Source organism: Felis catus, chromosome D3, assembly GCF_018350175.1.
Source record: "Felis catus isolate Fca126 chromosome D3, F.catus_Fca126_mat1.0, whole genome shotgun sequence".
In the NCBI taxonomy this organism is placed as follows: domain Eukaryota; kingdom Metazoa; phylum Chordata; class Mammalia; order Carnivora; family Felidae; genus Felis; species Felis catus.
The window spans coordinates 62,370,112-62,387,452 of record NC_058379.1 but is presented as its reverse complement, the minus strand read 5'-3'; the positions used below and the strand labels follow the sequence as shown (position 1 = coordinate 62,387,452).

Genomic DNA, 17,341 nt, shown 5'->3' with positions numbered 1-17,341 from the left:
GTTTTTTTAAAACAAAAACTTTGATGTAAGTGATGCAGTTTGGTATGTAGACTATTGCATAGCAGCTCTGAATGATAGAGCCTTAGCAACAATCGCTCTGCTCTTGGATGTGTGCAGCTTTATTAGGTTGAAGGTACTGATTTTCATTGTCTCAGTCTCAAAGTTGAGATACTAATGAATCACAACACAAATATTGTAGTGAGGAAGAGATGAGACAGCAGATGTTAAGAAAACTCTTCTCACGGTACCTGACTTCGGAAGGAGATGCTCTAATTGTTGGAATGTGCAAGGTACAGAAATGGCACAGGGGATAGATGAATGACTGCTTAGTCAAGTGAGGTGGAGAGTGGCTGTCAGGCTAAGGTCCTCAGAATTAAAAGGTTCATGGTATATTAAAGGTACTACAGGAATTTATCAGACTAACTTAAGGAGGAAAAGACATTTGAGATAGAGCAGTTACGGTGTGTCAAAGCAAGCTCAGTCATTTATTTATTTATTTAAAATCTGTTGATACATGTGTATAATATATATATGCATTTATTTAATGTTATCTGCATATATTTTATATATATCTATGTCTGTGTATTTACATATGTATATATAATCTTTATTGTCTTCAATAAAAACATAGGACTAATTTTAGTATAGTCAAATTTACAATCTTTTTCTTTGTGGCTTTGCTTTTGGCATCTTGTTTAAGAACTTCTTTCCTACCTAGAAGTAACACAGGTAATTTCTTGTATAATCTTCTAAGATTTATAGTTTTGCCACTTATATATACATATTTAACACATCTGGGATTCATTTTTTATGTATACTGTAAGGTAGGGATTTGATTTCACTTGGATACTAATATTCCTAGAAAAGGCATTAAATAGTTATCCTTTCCCATTGATTTATAATGTCCACTGTATCATAAATCAAGTTTCCAAATAGGCATGGGTCTATTTTTTTTCAACTATGCTATATATTTGATACTATAACAATGTTTTAATTACCATAGAGACCATGTCTTGATATTTAGAAGGGAAAATTTCTTTCCACTTTTGTATTAATTTTTTTAATATTAAAACTTTATTTTTTTAGAGCAGTTAACAACAAAAGTGAGGGAAAGATACACAGATTTTTCGTATATACCTGTCCCTACAATGCATGCTGTAACCTTTCCCCTATCGACATCCCCACCAGAGTGGTACATTTGTTAAAACTGGTGAACCTAGATGTAACTGTATTTTTATTTTCACATTTCAAAGTTTATTTAATGATGTAGGAGAATACCATATTGTTAAATGAACAAAAATAGACACACAGCATCTTGTTTCCAAATCTGCTAGAGATTGTAGGTATTTGTATTATTAAAAGAATGGAAGTAAACATCTCAAAATGTTAACCATGAATATTTCTAAATGATGGACTCATAGGCCATTTTCTCAGTTATCTTCATAATTTTTTGTTTTGAAAACTTTTTAATACTATAATTGCTTTTATAATCTGAAAATCCAACACATCTCAATAGAGAGAACATTCATTTTGAAAATATTTACGTGCAAAGAATCCCCAAGTAAGTGCCTTGCAGGTCTTCTTTTTCTTTTCATTCTTTCCTCTCACATCTGTCTCTTAGAGCTGCCCTATTGGGCACCTACAATCTGATATTTTCAATAATCCTATCATGAGAGACATGTTATGTTGCTGCAGAAAATAGTGTCCTGTCTAGTGAGTAGTTCTTCAGCTGGTCAAATCAGGTTTGCGTTCATACTCAGTTATATGCAAACTGATGTTACAGAACTCTCTCACTGCTTTGTCAGTCTTCAATCCACTGCTCACTTAGTGAACTTTCTCTGCTTCCAGGGTTCATCACCTATGCTCAGAGACCACCTCACTTGAGTTTGATGTATTGAGACTATTTAAAAAAATGTTCCTATATAATTCTTTTTTCTTCTTTGTATAGTCTCTGCTGGTGTTGACTTGTGTATCCCTATAGGAATTGATATGTTTTTTTTACAGTCTGACTCTGAGTGTGTCTCCACTCTTGCCCCTTGTTGTGTGCAGAAATGTCTGTACTTGTGGGATCCAGAGGTCACCACATGAGTGTTGGTGGCAATAGTGGTCAGTCTCTCCTTGAATCCCGATTAGTTGGTCCTGAGGCCCATTCTTAAAGAGACATTGCATTGATCACGTAATCTCTACTATCAAAGCAACTCTAATCTTGGCTCAGGGGTGGAGATGATAGGACCTTCAGTGGATGCCTGATTCAGTGCTTGGAGACAGCTTCTGAAGGTTGTGACTTTTCAATTAGGTTTGCATTTTGTCATCATGTTCATCTTCAACACTGAAATTCTGAATTCTGAAAAGATCACTGAAAATCAGTGTGCTTTGCAAAGATACTGGTCCAGATGTCTGTAATTTTAATTCTTTTGCTGTCCTTTGGCCTATTGCCTGCCTATACTGCACTTTTCACATTTGCAGGCAAAACAAATCTATAGACACACAGCTTGTTGTGATATCAGTGATCCTCTGCTCACTATTTTATTTTTTGTTTTTGCTTTACAATTCATGAAAAGTCAGATTTTATCAACAGAGTATTGCATTTGAGGCTCTGAAAAACATGACCCCCTCCTCCAGTGTCACTTCCTACTATAACTCTTAGATCAGTAATTTACCAGGCTCATCACCATTTCATAACAGGATTATGTACTTTTCAGTCTTATTCCCCTGTTATTTTCTTAGTCCAAAATATCCTTCATCAAGATTCAAAATCTGGGAAGACTTTCTCGTGCCTCACCATGTTCAAGGAAATTCTTCTTTTTCAACAGATCTCACTTTCTGCTGCACTATTGTGCATTTTAGGAAACATGAAAGAAAGAAAAAAAAGGAACTTTTAGAAAAGCTTATTTTAAAAACAACCTTCTCTCTCTCTTTTTTTTTTTTTTTTTACCTTTGTGTATATTGACGAGCCCATCAAGTTCTGTATGGCAGGAAATGAATCAAACTACAAATATTGATCAAGAAACATGTTTGTTGCTGATCAGAGATAACATTCCTTGTAAAAATGTGCATTTTGGTCAATATTTATTCCTTACTAAAATTACACAATTATGTTTTCTTCTCTTAAACTCAATTTGTCCAATTTGCTATAATGCAATTTCCTGTACCGATGTATAATTTATTTATATGATTAGCGTATCCTCTGTGGGAACTTAAACTGATATAACTTCCTTTGAACAACATATCTGGGGCAGTTATGATGTGTTATCATCAGCTAAGGGAAATATCTTGCTCATGAGTCACAAAAACAAATGTGAGCAAACAATTGCTTATAGTGATCAATTTTCATAGTGTAGTTCTAGCAAGAGCAGAGGTGGACACAATTGATTCTAGTCATATAACTAAATTGTCCCAATCTTAAACGTAGTTAAATCTAATCTTTGGTAATAAGATAATAGTAGTTAACAAAAGATTCTTAACTATTACTACCTAAGACACATTATAATCATTAACTGATTCACATAACGTGTTGCCATTTATGCAGGTAAAACTGCTAAATGAATAATCTGGTAACAGCATAGACCGTGTTTTCTCAATGAGCATTTATAAGGTGTCTGGGGCATTTATAAGGTGTACAATACTGTGCTTGCTTCTGAGAGAAATGTAAATGAGTTAAGATACATCCCCGCAAGCTAATGGAGAACAGAAATTTATGCTAATGAACATACAGAGCCTAAAATACCGTTTGATATGTGATGTGCTTCCGTTTCTTCTCTTGAAAATGGTCAGTGCATATTAGCTATTACTGTTATTAACTTCACATGGAATAGAAATGAAAAGAAGTTCTAAGTCATTCTGGAGCTAAGAAATAAGGGAAATTTTTATGAAAGCAGTTGAACTTGAGATGGTCTTGAAAAATGGTATATGTATTCGTGGAGAGGTAGTGAAAGGGTGTGGCTGCTATGTTGGCTGTTGTCTGAACGAGTTCAGGTTGCTAGAAATGAAAGTGGCCTTTGAATGTTAGGCATACTGATGGGAGATCAGGCTTGTTTACTGGAAGAAATTAGAAATACTACTGGAAATACAGATTGGTCCAGTTGGTAGACTGTTTTGTTACAGGATAATAAAATGTTGGATTAGAGCCAGAAGAAATTATTTTTAATGATTTTCTGTGATTAGACCATGTCATACAGTTTTTCTGTGCCTCAATTTCTTCATCTGTAACATGCATTAATATTGTGAGATAATTTTAATTTTTTCTTAAGTATGATAAAATTTGGTTTTGGATGACTCCTAAATATATAGCAATTTATACAGGGAACACAGTACTGCTAAGTGCTTTATATATACCTGTACTTCATACATGCACTTTATAAATATACTAAACACTCCATTTTACAAATATGTTATTATTATAATCATCACTATTATCATTATTGTTAATAACACTTGTAAATTGAGGAAGTGATTTTTTCTGTAGGTGATAGAGCAAATAGATTTGTTTTACAATAGGTAAATGTCATAAGGAAAGTAACATTGAAGAAATATTGACCCTGAAATTCATTAGCATGTGACACTGAGAAAATATTTATAACATTGAGACAAAATAATTCCTGTACTCACTACATTAAAAGCTTGTATTTTCTCAAAAAAAAGATGGGAAATTCACAAAGAAGTTCAAGTGACTGATAAACTTAGGAATTTATGAACTTATAAAAACTTGTTTAACTTAATTATGTTCAATTAAGTTAACATATTCATTTATGAATAGGATTTTTAATCCTATTGATTAGGATTAAATGAATAGGATTTTTTAATCATCACCGGGGGGTGGGGTGGGATGTAGTTTTGATGAGGAATATAGAGAAATGTTACTTTAATACGTTGTGGTAAAAGTAAAAATTGGTATATCATCTGTGGAAGAACAATTTGGTAATATTTAAGAACTCCTAGATTTTTTTTTACTCTTTGATCCCAAACTACAATCTTAAAGGATTTATTTTAAGGAATTAATTACAAATGCATATGTGAGGATTACCTTCATGGATGATTATTACTGTATTATTTATAGGAAAAAACAGGAAACAACTTATATTTTCAATATAAGGAATTATTTAACTAGATAATGATGAATCTACATAAAGAAATACATTGTTGGTATTTAAATTGTGTAACAATGGTATGTAATAACACAGAAATATATACACAGTATACCAAAGCAATTTCAAATCTAACTCTTTTATCTGTGTATACAATATAAATTTGTATATGTATGTGTATATAAATACACACATGAATGGGATTATATTTAATAGGGATTATCTGTGAATGGCGGGCTTATACTTTTATTAACGTCTTTGATCTATCTTTTTGAGATTTTCTCTACTGAACTTTTGTTCTATTTTAATAAAAAAATAAGATGAACTAGGTGGCCTGGTTAACTTCACAGGCTGAAGCTCCCTGAGGAGGGAGAACCAGATCTCTATGGTAAATCTTTTCATTCTAGTTGTTAGGATGCACATGAAACTCTTGTGACTTTTGACCTAGGGTGAACTCAGAGGTTTATCATATATTGACCTGTATTTGATTTTCTGTCCTAATGGGAACTTCATCTGAATTTGAACAGTCAGTTATTTAACTACCTGACCATGCCAATTCAAAGACAAAGTGATATCAGTAAGGTTTATTTTGTGACAATTCCCGCTATACTTTAAACGATAGCATAAAACCTTAAAAGCACTAGGAGGTATTATTCTCATCTTTAAAAAATGTTGTAATAGAAATTAATTCAATGACAAGAATTACCTGGTTAATAAGTACTTTTTGTATTTATTTGTTCACTTAAAGGGCCAGTTCACACTACTTCTTGGCCAGTTTGATCAACTGTCCAAAGAATTAAAAGTTAACACAATTCTGTTGTTCCAAACAATTGACCCTGTACTGAAATTGTTAAATGATTATGCAAAAACACAAGTACAGTTTATAAAAGCCTTTTTTTCACTTGTGTTATGTTGCCTAGGATAATAAAGGGATTTGCAGGTCAGCTTCTCTGGTTCAGCCGTTGCCATTCCATAATCTCGCAGGAAGTGTTAAAGACAGTGGTGTGAGTAAATGTTTAACAAATGATTGTCTGGGGTGGGGAAAGGGTGGGAGTTCTGATTTGTGCATTTGCCTCTTCCCATGGTGTAAATATTCTCAGTATAGTTGATTTTGAAATCCCAATGTGTCACTGAATTCAGTTGGGAAAAGATGTGTACAACTATCTCGAGTCAGTATGAGTCAGCTACATCACATGCTGAAAGAGCACCTCCAACTACTGCATGTTCTGCTTATGTCTTTTGTCCTACAGATCACAGTGTTCATTATGATGTCTTTTTCCACTTAATGGATTGTGAAGTTATTAAGGGGGCAATGTCTTGTTTATTTTTGTTTCCCCAGTGTCTCACACAATGCTGGGCACACAGTAATGTTCATTGAAAAAACAAACAAACAAACAAACAAACAAACAAAAAACAGACTTAAATTGAAATTGTAACAGTTTGTAGAATACATGGGGAAGACTGTATGGGAAAAGTATGGACTAAAGAATTTAATCTATATTTAAAATATTTGTGCATGGGAAATTTGTATATAACTACTCAGTCATCAGCCTTATTTAAAAGCATGCAGCAGGTGCCAAATTCTTGTTTGATGAGAGTTAAAAATAATTAATATTATTATGTGGGAGAATTTGTTGTAGAAACATAAACAAAATGGTATATGTATAAAAACACAGTATTAGTAAAAGAGAAATACTTCTGTGGCTAAAGCTAAATGCCTGGGAAAAAAAGCAATTCAGTTTCCCAATATTAATTATTGGGCCATATCCTGCTATTGATCTGTGCATGTAAAAATCAATGCCAAGATAAGGACCTTCATAATTGACAGGAGTAATTTTGAGGTATGTACTCATTGACATTCAAAGAGCCAGGAAACAATGAAGACATTATGGATGAGAAAACTTTGGGATTTATCTGAAGTTTTAATTACTACTTTTCAAACTTTTAAAGGAAGTGGAGGAGGGAGAGGGTAAGAGAAGCATGTTATTTTATTCTCTGTTCCTTCTAGGTTTGCAAAAGAAAAAAAGAAAAATATTTAACATTTATAGTATCTTACCTTACATTCATTGAACCTTTTTTAGTTTTGCAAAATTCTTTCACATTCACATTAAAATTTTTTTTTAATATTTATTTTTGAGGGAGAGACAGAGCATGAGTGGGGGAGGGGCAAAGAGAGAGGGAGATACAGAATCTGAAGCAGGCTCCAGGCTCTGAACTGTCAGCACAGAGCCCAATGTGGGGCTCGAACTCATGAACCGCACGAGATCATGACCTGAGCTGAAGTCAGATGCTTAGCTGAGTGAGCCACCCATGCACCTCTCACATTCACATTTGATTCTCATTTCAGCCAGTGAATAGAGGCCATTTACGTGTTTTTCTCAATTTCTGACAGATGGGGAATGAGACTATTACTATGGACTCTGACTCTTACTGCTGTCTACTTTTAATTAGAATATATTTCCTCCCTGATGAGTATGTGTGAGTATATGGAGTTTTGCTTGGAAAGACAAGACACGTGGAAAAATGAATCAAAGGATCTTAATAAACATATTTCCTGCTGAGGAAAAAGAGTCCTGTTTTTTTTCCTGCTTGTTCCACTTGTGTCCTGCCGTCTGGCTCATGACAGACTTGGCAATCTAATGGGAAGTTTGTGGTAAGAGAACAGCACAGTTAATAAGAATTGACTGGCTTAGGACTGTGTTGCATATTTTTTTATTATTTAAAATATATAAATATAAACTATATATTTTATTGTTTTTGTCCACTTGGGTTAGTTATTTCTTCAATTAGGTATGATGTCCCTTAAGACTTCTTTTTGCAGCTTGGGACTCATCTTTATGTTACCCCATATCAAAACATCCAAACATTATTTTGCTTTTTTAAATTTCAGAGATAAAGTACACAAATCTTTCCACTTCATTTTTCCCTCTTTTCATCAAGCTCTAGTTTTAAATACTTCCATTTTCTTATTATACAAAGGAAATAACATGAAATACTCTTCCTTTATTCATTTAACTTTAAGACAGAATACAAATTTTTAAAAAACCCAACATATTACCATCTGTTTCATCATAGTCCTATATATTTTTTTCCTGAAAAAAGCATTGGGAGCTGTGCTGGTATGGAGTGGTTAAGAATAAGTTAGACTCTAAGAGAAATATGAGTGGATCCTGTAGGTGTGTCTTGGGCAAGGATTACTTTGCTGCAAGAACAGAAGCTCATTGACTCTGGCTCAAGTAGAAAGGAATTTTATTGAAAGAACATAAGTTACTATCACAGTTAAAAAGGTCATAAAGCCAAGTCCTGCTCAGATACCCATGAAAGGACTGGGCATGAAAGGAATGGGCAAGTTGTGAACAGAGGCTTCTCCCCCAACCACTGCTGAAGGCACATGGTCTCTGGCTTCTGTGACTCTTGCATGCTTGAGCCATTTTTTTCTTTTTCTCAGTTGGCTTATACTGCTAACTCATGGCCTGCCGCTCATCTTAACTTTTCTCTATGCCTATTCATCTTAACTTTTCTCTGTTCTTGACCTCCATCTGCCTTGCTGGTTACTCTAGCTCTGACGACACAGTATACTAATTTGAGAGCTAATGGTCTTCCAATTGGCTATTGTCTACATTCTGACAAGATGTAGTCTCATTGCCTAGTGTGGAGTGGATATTCAGTTGTGAGCTCCCTTTCCAGGCTCTGAGGGTATGGTGAATTCCATTAGAAGCGAGTGTGGTATGAAAGGAGTAATTTGGAAATGTTAGCGCACCAGGGTTAAAAGGATGAAAGCCAAGGATTAGAACCCCTTGAAATTGTAATCTTCTTGAGTATACTGAAATGAAAGACCTAAGTAGAGAAATAGTATCAATTAAGAGTAAAGATAGTATGGAAATTAATATTACTGTATTTTACCGCTTAGGTAATGAGAATACATTGATGGATTTTGAATTGGGAGTATTGTTTGCAGGAAATAAATTTTATGGGATAAATTATATTCTGAAAATTGTAGAGATTAGGAAACAGGAGGAGATCACTACTACATCAAAGATGTATATATAGTATAGCTGTTATATGAAATGCTTCCTGTATATTGCCTTTTTTGCCTTCCCATGTTAGAGCATATCTCCCTCTCCTTTACTCTCCTTCATCAGAAAGAAAGAAATATAGTTCTTCTATATGATTATAAATTGTTTGACTCATTTGAAAGAATAGCACATATCATGATGAACACTGAGTAATGTATAGAAATGTTGGATCACTATATTGTGCACCTGAAACTAATATAACACTCTATGTTAACTACACTGGAATTAAAATAAAACTTAAGAAAAAAGAATAGCACATATCACATTATTTTTCACTGTATTTATCTATATATTTAACTGTGTCCCTTTCCCTCCAAAAGATGGTGAAATTCTTGAGAGTATTGTATTTCTGCCATTTTTGTGTCTTTCTCATCTTTGCATTTAGTACAGTGCCTGACACATATGAGCCCCTCAATAAATGACAGTTCTCTTTTCTGTACAGGGAATGTTTAACTTCCATTAAGAAGAATGGTTTTCAAAGTGGAAAAAGAAAACCACCTTGTGATTAGGAGGAGATGAGATAGGAACATAGCAAGAGGTGAACCATCTTCTAAGAAAACCTACAAGCGTGATCACAAAATCTCACAGTGTGGCTCTTTAGGTGCCTGGAGAGAATGTGAGAGGTGATAAAGAATGTTAGTAGGGAGAGATTGTCCTGAGGTTGAGTACAAGAAATATATAAATCTTTAGAACTGTAGACATCTAGCTTAGTTCAGCCCTGAGCTATCTTGTGGAGGGGAGATTGTTACTTATGTGGCTCCAGATGACAAAACTGGCACTTAGAATGAAGTTAAAGGAGGTTGATTTCAATATTCAGTAAGTTAGAACTTTCAAGAGGTAGAAGAACCCCAAATGAGATTCACTTTCAAAATAACTTTTATTGGGGTACCACAGTGGTTTGTGGGATTGAGCCCTGTTTCGGGCTCTGTGCTGAGAGCACAGAACCTGCTTGGGATTCTCTATCTCGCCTCTTCCCCACTCATGCTCATGCTTGTTCTCTCTCTCTCTCTCTCAAAAAAAAAAAAAAAAAACTTAAAACAAAACAACTTTTATTAACAGAAAATGTTCAAACAGAGGCTAATTATCTGAGAGAAATGACATAGAGATTCTTTTAATGGGTTGAAGGTTGTACTAAACTCTGAGGAACTTTCCAGACCTAACATTTCATGGTGCTATATTTGTTAAGTTGAATTGAAGCCTATGTTCCTTTAAAATGTAATCCACAGCCATGGTGATGTCTATATTCCTTTGGGGGAAATTCACTAATCAGGTGGAATAGCTACTTCTTTGATGCATTTATATGATTTTTTTTTCTCACAAAAGTCAAGAGACATAAAAAATAACATTTTAAATCATCTTGTACTTAGAGAAAAATATTTCGGAGAAGGAGGAAATGACAGGCTTGTTAAGAGTAAGGAAGGCTCCCAAGAAGATTAGCAAGTATGAATCATGCGTCTAGATCAGAAGGGTTAGTTCAATAAGGCAAGCTTTAAAAAGGTCCATTGGTCCGATCCCCAAGAGACAGGTTATGAAATGACTGATGCCAATCAAATCTCAGTTGAAGGCTCCGTGTATGTGAGTGTGAGTGAGTGTGCCTGTGTATTTCAGCGGTTGAAATGTCAAATCAAAACCAATGTCAGTCATCATGGTGTCAGTTTGGTAGAGATGGAGTTGACGTGTAGCTGGAGATTGGGGGAACTGAAAGGTCTCTTTAAATGTTGAGAATTCACTTTAGAGTGTTGGCAAGAAAGAGAGGATTTAAGGCATAGTACATAATTCTAGGCATATATATGGCTGGAAAAGTTCCTACATTAATGATGGAAGAATAACCATTTACCATAATAGCAAACACTTTCCCACAGACAAACTCCAACAGAGGCTTCTTATTTCTAACTCATTTAATCCCGGCGTTATTGTCCCACCCTTTCATTGTGTCGCACACAACTCTTTACTAGTGACTCTAGCCAGCCCTTTATCTACAAAGATCCTAAGACTGATGGTTTATAGTGTCCTGATATGTGATTTCTTTGGTTTTTGAAATGTTCTTACACCTCCCTTCTGGTTATTCATTAAAGTTTAGAATTTAAAAAAAACCTGAAAATATGCCATATGTTTTTAAATCATGGTATAAAAAGTAAAAGTATCACAGCAGGTCCTATGATAGTATATCACTCATTCCTAGCTATCTAGCACTGTAATTTCTCCTCAGAGCTGTCCTTAGCCGTTGTTGTCCACAACTTTTCCTGTTCACTGACTTGCTACTGAAGGACAATGCAGCACCTTCAAGAGGAAAGGAAAACAGCATTACACTTTTTCTTCAGCATTTCTGTTGTGACATCAATAAGATAGTACCTGACTCTGAGTTTACCACATTTCTCAAGATTCTGCTGTATTTCCCTCTAAGGTGTTACTTTTGCGAAACACCACTTCAAATTTAAGCTCAATCATAACAACATATTTTAAAGTTAACGGCAAGGCTGTTGAATTTAAAATATGTGGAACAAGGTCAAAGCTTTAAGCATCCACCCTGTCTTCATCTTATTGACTAGACTTTACCTGTTTCATTGGGATTTGATGGAGTGTGAGGTCCTCAAAGGCAGGAGCTGTGACTTAGTTGGCTCTTTGGAATAGTACTTTACATAGTGGCCAGCATGTAAAAGGTACTTACTTATTCATCTGTCTTATAAGTAATTTTGAGCCGTAATTATGGTACAAGCATTATGGCAGGCTTGAGGGAATAGCAGTAAAGAACAGGACAGCCTAATTCCTGGTATCTAAGGCAGGCAACATAGCCTAGTGGTTAAAAACAATATGAATTTGAATACTGTACCAGTTCTGCCTCTTAGAAAATGTTATGACCTGGAGGAATCTACTTGTGCTTAAGTTTTATTTATTTTTGAATCAGAAGTAAGAGGAATATCATTGGTGGGAAGACCTTAAGGATTCACTGAATTGAGGCAAAGTGCTTTGACCACTGCCTGACATAATGCATGTTAATTATTTTTATGATCGTAGGGTTTATATTCTAGCTGAAGGATGGATAATTTAAAAATAGTAACAGGAAAGTGTGGCAAGGTTTATGAGAAAGGAAATCCATAGTATTTATGGAGAATCCCACCAACTCTGACCTAGTCAAAAGGGCAAGGGAAGTATCTGGAAGAAGCCAAGTTTTCTCTGAGACCTACTCAGTTAATGCTGGCTGATCTTTCCATTCCTTGTGAGACTATTACTGAGTTTGTGAGTTATTCAGGTTTCCCCATTTTCTTCTATAATTCTTCTTCAAGGTCAGAAGCTGGCAGCAGTGGTGGCCATTTTGGCCTTTTGTGCCCTTCTGAAGTTTCTGCTTAGCAGAGGAAATGCACAGTCTCCTGCACGTGTATATTATTTAGTTGTTGTATGCTTTTCTTGGTGGATTTTAATTGATAGAGTGGTTATAACTAAGTATGAGAGGTCCTGCGTTATATTCCACATGTCATGAGGGAACTGCTGGAAATGAGGTATGGATAGAATAAATGTCCCAGAAGCAAAATTATGAAATAGGTGACATTTATCTTCCCTGCTCAATACTTCTCTCTTACTAGCACATCAGTATAACCAAAGACCCATTATCATCATATTTCTCTAGGGTTTTTTTCTGAGGACAGTAAACTAATAGACTGACCGAAAGTATGATGTTTATAGGGTAAGTGTATAATTTATTATTTAATATGACTTTTAATATGAAGGAGGTTGCTAATTATTATTTCAGGACAGTAGTCATAACCCAAGACTGTCTTGGTCAAATGAGGATGTATAGTCATCTGAAGTGTTAAAGATTTAATATATTAACCTTTTGGAGATACTTTATTGCACACCTAATAAATGCTACCTCTTCCTGTAGGAACTTAAAATTTTTTTAATGTTTATTTACTTTTGAGAGAGAGAAAGAGAGAGAATGAGAAGAGGAAGGGCAGAGAGAGAGGGAGACACAGAATCTGAAGCAGGCTCTAGGCTCTGAGCTGTCAGCACAGAGCTGGATGTGGGGCTCGAACTCACGGACTGAGAGATCATGACCTGAGCCAAAGTCAGAAGCTCAACCGACTGAGCCACCCAGGCACCCAAGGCACTTTTTACTTACAAATAAAAAGATCAAGTGAGAAGGTAAAGAATAACTCATATTAATGCGACTCTAATGATAGAACTTTAGACACTTCAGGCCATGGTGAGGAATGTATTTATTGGTATATCACATTTCCAGTACCTGTTGAATTGTATACTTCATAAAAGAATCTAAACTTGGCCTATGTATATATCCTTTAAGGAACATTGGGGTATGTGTGTGTCCATGGGAATACACAGTCAGAAGAATTGGAAAGTCATTTCAGTTCATACACACCAAGACAAAGCACAATTAGGACTAAGATCAAACCTAAACTACATCCAGTGGTAAATAATTTATAACATACTTCCTTTTCTCATCTCACTTGCTTAACCCAAACTGAGACCCATTTTGTGTTCCACTGCTCCTTTGAGAAATAATCACTCACCACCTCAGCCCTTTTCCCAATTTCTGTCTTTCTGACAATGTCCGCTGTTTCAAAATACCTCATTATCTCCACTCTCCCACAGAGCCTGCAATGTGATGGCATTTGCCTTGCCTGAGGAATGAAGAGACAGTTTTTCCTCTCTCAACAATCCTATACATTGAGATCTGACCAGAGCATTCTCAAGCTGATTCCAAATGCATTCCCTGGAAAGGGGAGAGCAGACTTGCTCATCTCCATTGTCATCAAATGGGAGAATGTTCTGCCAGGTCTCCTGACAGATTTCTTAGTCAAAGAGAAAAGGTCTGTAGTGCTTAGAAAACAAAGCTATTTCAGGTTGCTTGGCTGTGAGCTGATAAACAGGGCCTGGGGTGAGAAATGCAAAACATGTGTACACACACACACACACACACACACACTCACTCACACATACATACATATACACAAGGGCCTCCGGTCAGTTAAAGACAAAACTGACATACTTAGTAGTCAAGCCACATTGCTTTCTTTCTGACCTGTTGGCTACATATTCAGTTGATAGCTTCCTGCTACCTATCACAAAACAATAAAAATCTTTTAAGAAGACAGTCCAAATTGCTCTAATACCTTCTTTAAAGAGAACAAAAATGCAGAAAGTTAGCCTGTAGGGACTTCATTTTTCATAGATATGCAATTTATGGTGTTTAAATATAAGCTTTTGATTTTAGGTTGAAACGATCTTGTCAAAAAGGTACATGAAAGACATTTATGCCAGGCTCTTTTTTACTTAGGGTTATAGCTGATCCTTCTCACGTCTTTTATCCCCAGAACACTTGACTGGCACCTGACTTCACTATTTTGTTGTAGTAACTGATTCAGGGAAGGCTGTTTCTGCTTTTCCTTTTTTTTTCCCTTCCTTCTTTCTGTCTTTTTTAGTTATGAAGAGAGATAGATTTGGGTCGGAACTAGGGTGTGGTGAGTGAGGGGCATTTGCCTTCAGGCACATTTAAGAGGGTACCAAAGAACCCAATAATAGAGATAAGTAATATTTTAATGTAATGTTAAAAAAATGAAAGTCACTGCAAAAATCCATGATGGGGAAAGTATCAAAATTTTTAAGTAAGGCAGGATTAGTATTACTGATTTTTAGTTTTACCTCAGGCTCCACTTAAGGCTGTGCATGGCACTGGATGGACTGTAATGGCAGCAAGCTGGAGAACGGAGTGGTATTTCTGAGGCAAGTGCACATCTATTTCTCCATCCCTTCCAGGAGCACATTGGCTGAGGACACCATGGATCAGAGTCAACTCAATCACAAGCATTCATAGAGCAACAATTCTCCTCAGCCCATAGATACTATAATCACATAAAACAGCCCTGAAGGCACAGTTCTCCAATTAAGTCTAAAGAGAGAGATGGGGCAAAGGCAAACCAATTAGATGGGGGATTACACATCTGAGTAGATTTGCTCAGTAGAAAAGAGGGAAGGGAGGAAGGAATGGGAAGTTGGAGTAGGAAGGGTTCAGGCTGTTGTGGAAGATTTCATGGTAAGACACTCAGAGGAACTGGATTGTGTGCACTGTATCATTGGCAATGGTTCTATAGGTCTCTGGAGAAAGGTGCTGACATAGGAATTGCAATACAGAAAACCTTGGATATGTTACTTAGCCTGTCTGTGATTCAGTATTTTTATCTGAAAAATGGGACTTGAAGTATTTGCTAATCACAAAGAAATGATGAAATATTCACTTGGTAAACCATTATTATTTTTATCTTCATGGTTCCTGTTGAGACATAGGTATTGATTCATAACTGGGCTCTGTGAGTTTCCTTCCTAAATAATCTCCCTCATATTTTGTTGTATTTATTTATTTATTTATTTATTTATTTATTTATTTATTTATTTATTTGTTTATTTAAGGGGGGGAGAGAGAAGGAGAGAGAGAGTGGGGGGGGAGGGCAGAGAGAGAGGGAGTAGAGAGAGAATCCCAAGCAGAAGCAGGCTATGCACTCTCAGCACGGGAACTGTGAGATCATGCCCTGAGCTGAAATCAAGAGTTGGATACTTATTTGACTGAGTCACCCAGGTGGCCCCTGTTGTTGTTTTTGTGGTAAAATATACATAATAATAAATTTACCATTTTAACAATTTATAAATGTATAATCCCACAGTATAAGTACACTCACATTGTTCTGTAACCATCACCACCAGCCATCCCCAGAAATTTTTCATCTTTCCAAACTGAAATCTTTATTCATTAAACACTAACTCCCCATTTCCTTCTCTGCCTATCTCCTCAAAACCACCATTCTATTTTCTGTCTTCCATGGATTTGACCACTCTAGGCATCTCAAATAAGTGGAATCATAGTATTTTGTGCACATGTGTGAGTGTGTATGTGTGTGTGTGTTTGACCTATTTCACCTTTTATAATGTCTTGGAGCTCATCCATGTTGTAGCATGTTTGAGATTTCCTTCTTTTTAAAACTGAATAATACTCCATGATATGCATATATCACGTTTTGTTTATCTATTCATCTGCTGATGGACACTGGGTTGCTTCCATCTTTTGGCTGTTGTGAGTAATGCTGTGATGAACTTGAATGTACAAAAGTCGTTTTGAATCTGTGCTCTCAGTTCTTTTGGGCATATACCCAGTCATAGAATTGCTGGATTATACAGTAATTCTCTGCTTGAGGAACTGCCATACTGTTTTCCACAAAGGCTGCACCATTTTATGTTCTCCCCAAAAGTACACGAGGGTTTCTTTTTTCCACATCCTCATGAACACGTCTTATTTCTTGTCTTTTTGATTCTACGCATTTTCACAGGTATAAGGTGATATCTCATTGTGGTTTTGATTTGCATTTCCCTGATATTTAATGATGTTGAACATCTTTTCTTGTATCTGTTGACCATGAAATCCTTTGCTCATTTTTAAGTTGGGTTATTTTGTTGTTGTTGTTGTTGTTGTTACTGAGTTTTAGGAGTTCTTTATATATTCTGGATATTAATGCCTTATTAGGTATTTGATTTGCATATATTTTCTCCCATCCTTTCAGTTGCCTTGTCACTCTGTTGATAATGTCCTTTGCACAAAGTTTTAAAACTTTGTTGACATCCAATTTATCTATTTTTTTCTTTGCTGCTTGTGCTTTGGTGTCCTATCTGAGAAATCATTGCAAAATCCAATGTCATGAAGATTTTCCCCTATGTTTTTTTCTGTAAGAGTTTTATAGTTTTATCTCTTACCTTTATGTCTTTAATCCATTTTGAGCTAATTTTGTAAGGGAAGGGTTCAGTTTCAGTCTTTTGCGTACAGATATCCAATTTTCCCAGCACCATTGTTGAAAAGACTGTCCTTTTTCCATTGAAATGTCTTGGCAACCTTATTGAAAATTATCTGACCGTATATTCATGGGTTTAATTCTGGGCTTTCTGTTTTTTCTAATTGGTCTGTGTGTTTGTCTTTATGGCAGTACCACACTGTTTTGATTACTGTGGCTTTGTTGTAAGTTTTGAAATCAGGATGTGAGAGAACTCTAACTTTGTTCTTTTTCATGATTTTTTTGGATCTTCAGTGTTCCTTGGGATTCCATATTCTTCCTCATTTAAAAAAAAACCTTCCAGTTCCCTATTTCCCTATGACCACTAAACCAACATTTTGAAAGAAGTTTT

General features: G+C 35.6%; 2 long non-coding RNA genes across 2 annotated transcripts in view; one reads left to right on the top strand and one right to left on the bottom strand.

Moving 5' to 3' along the window:
- Positions 1-17,341, top strand: part of LOC123381407 — a 303,452-nt gene that overhangs the window by 78,713 nt on the left and 207,398 nt on the right. The window lies entirely within an intron of this gene.
- Positions 2,502-17,341, bottom strand: part of LOC109493057 — a 30,514-nt gene continuing 15,674 nt past the window's right edge. The window contains exon 2 of the long non-coding RNA XR_006588321.1: positions 2,502-2,831. This is a non-coding gene — a long non-coding RNA (uncharacterized LOC109493057). The remainder of the gene's footprint in view (positions 2,832-17,341) is intronic.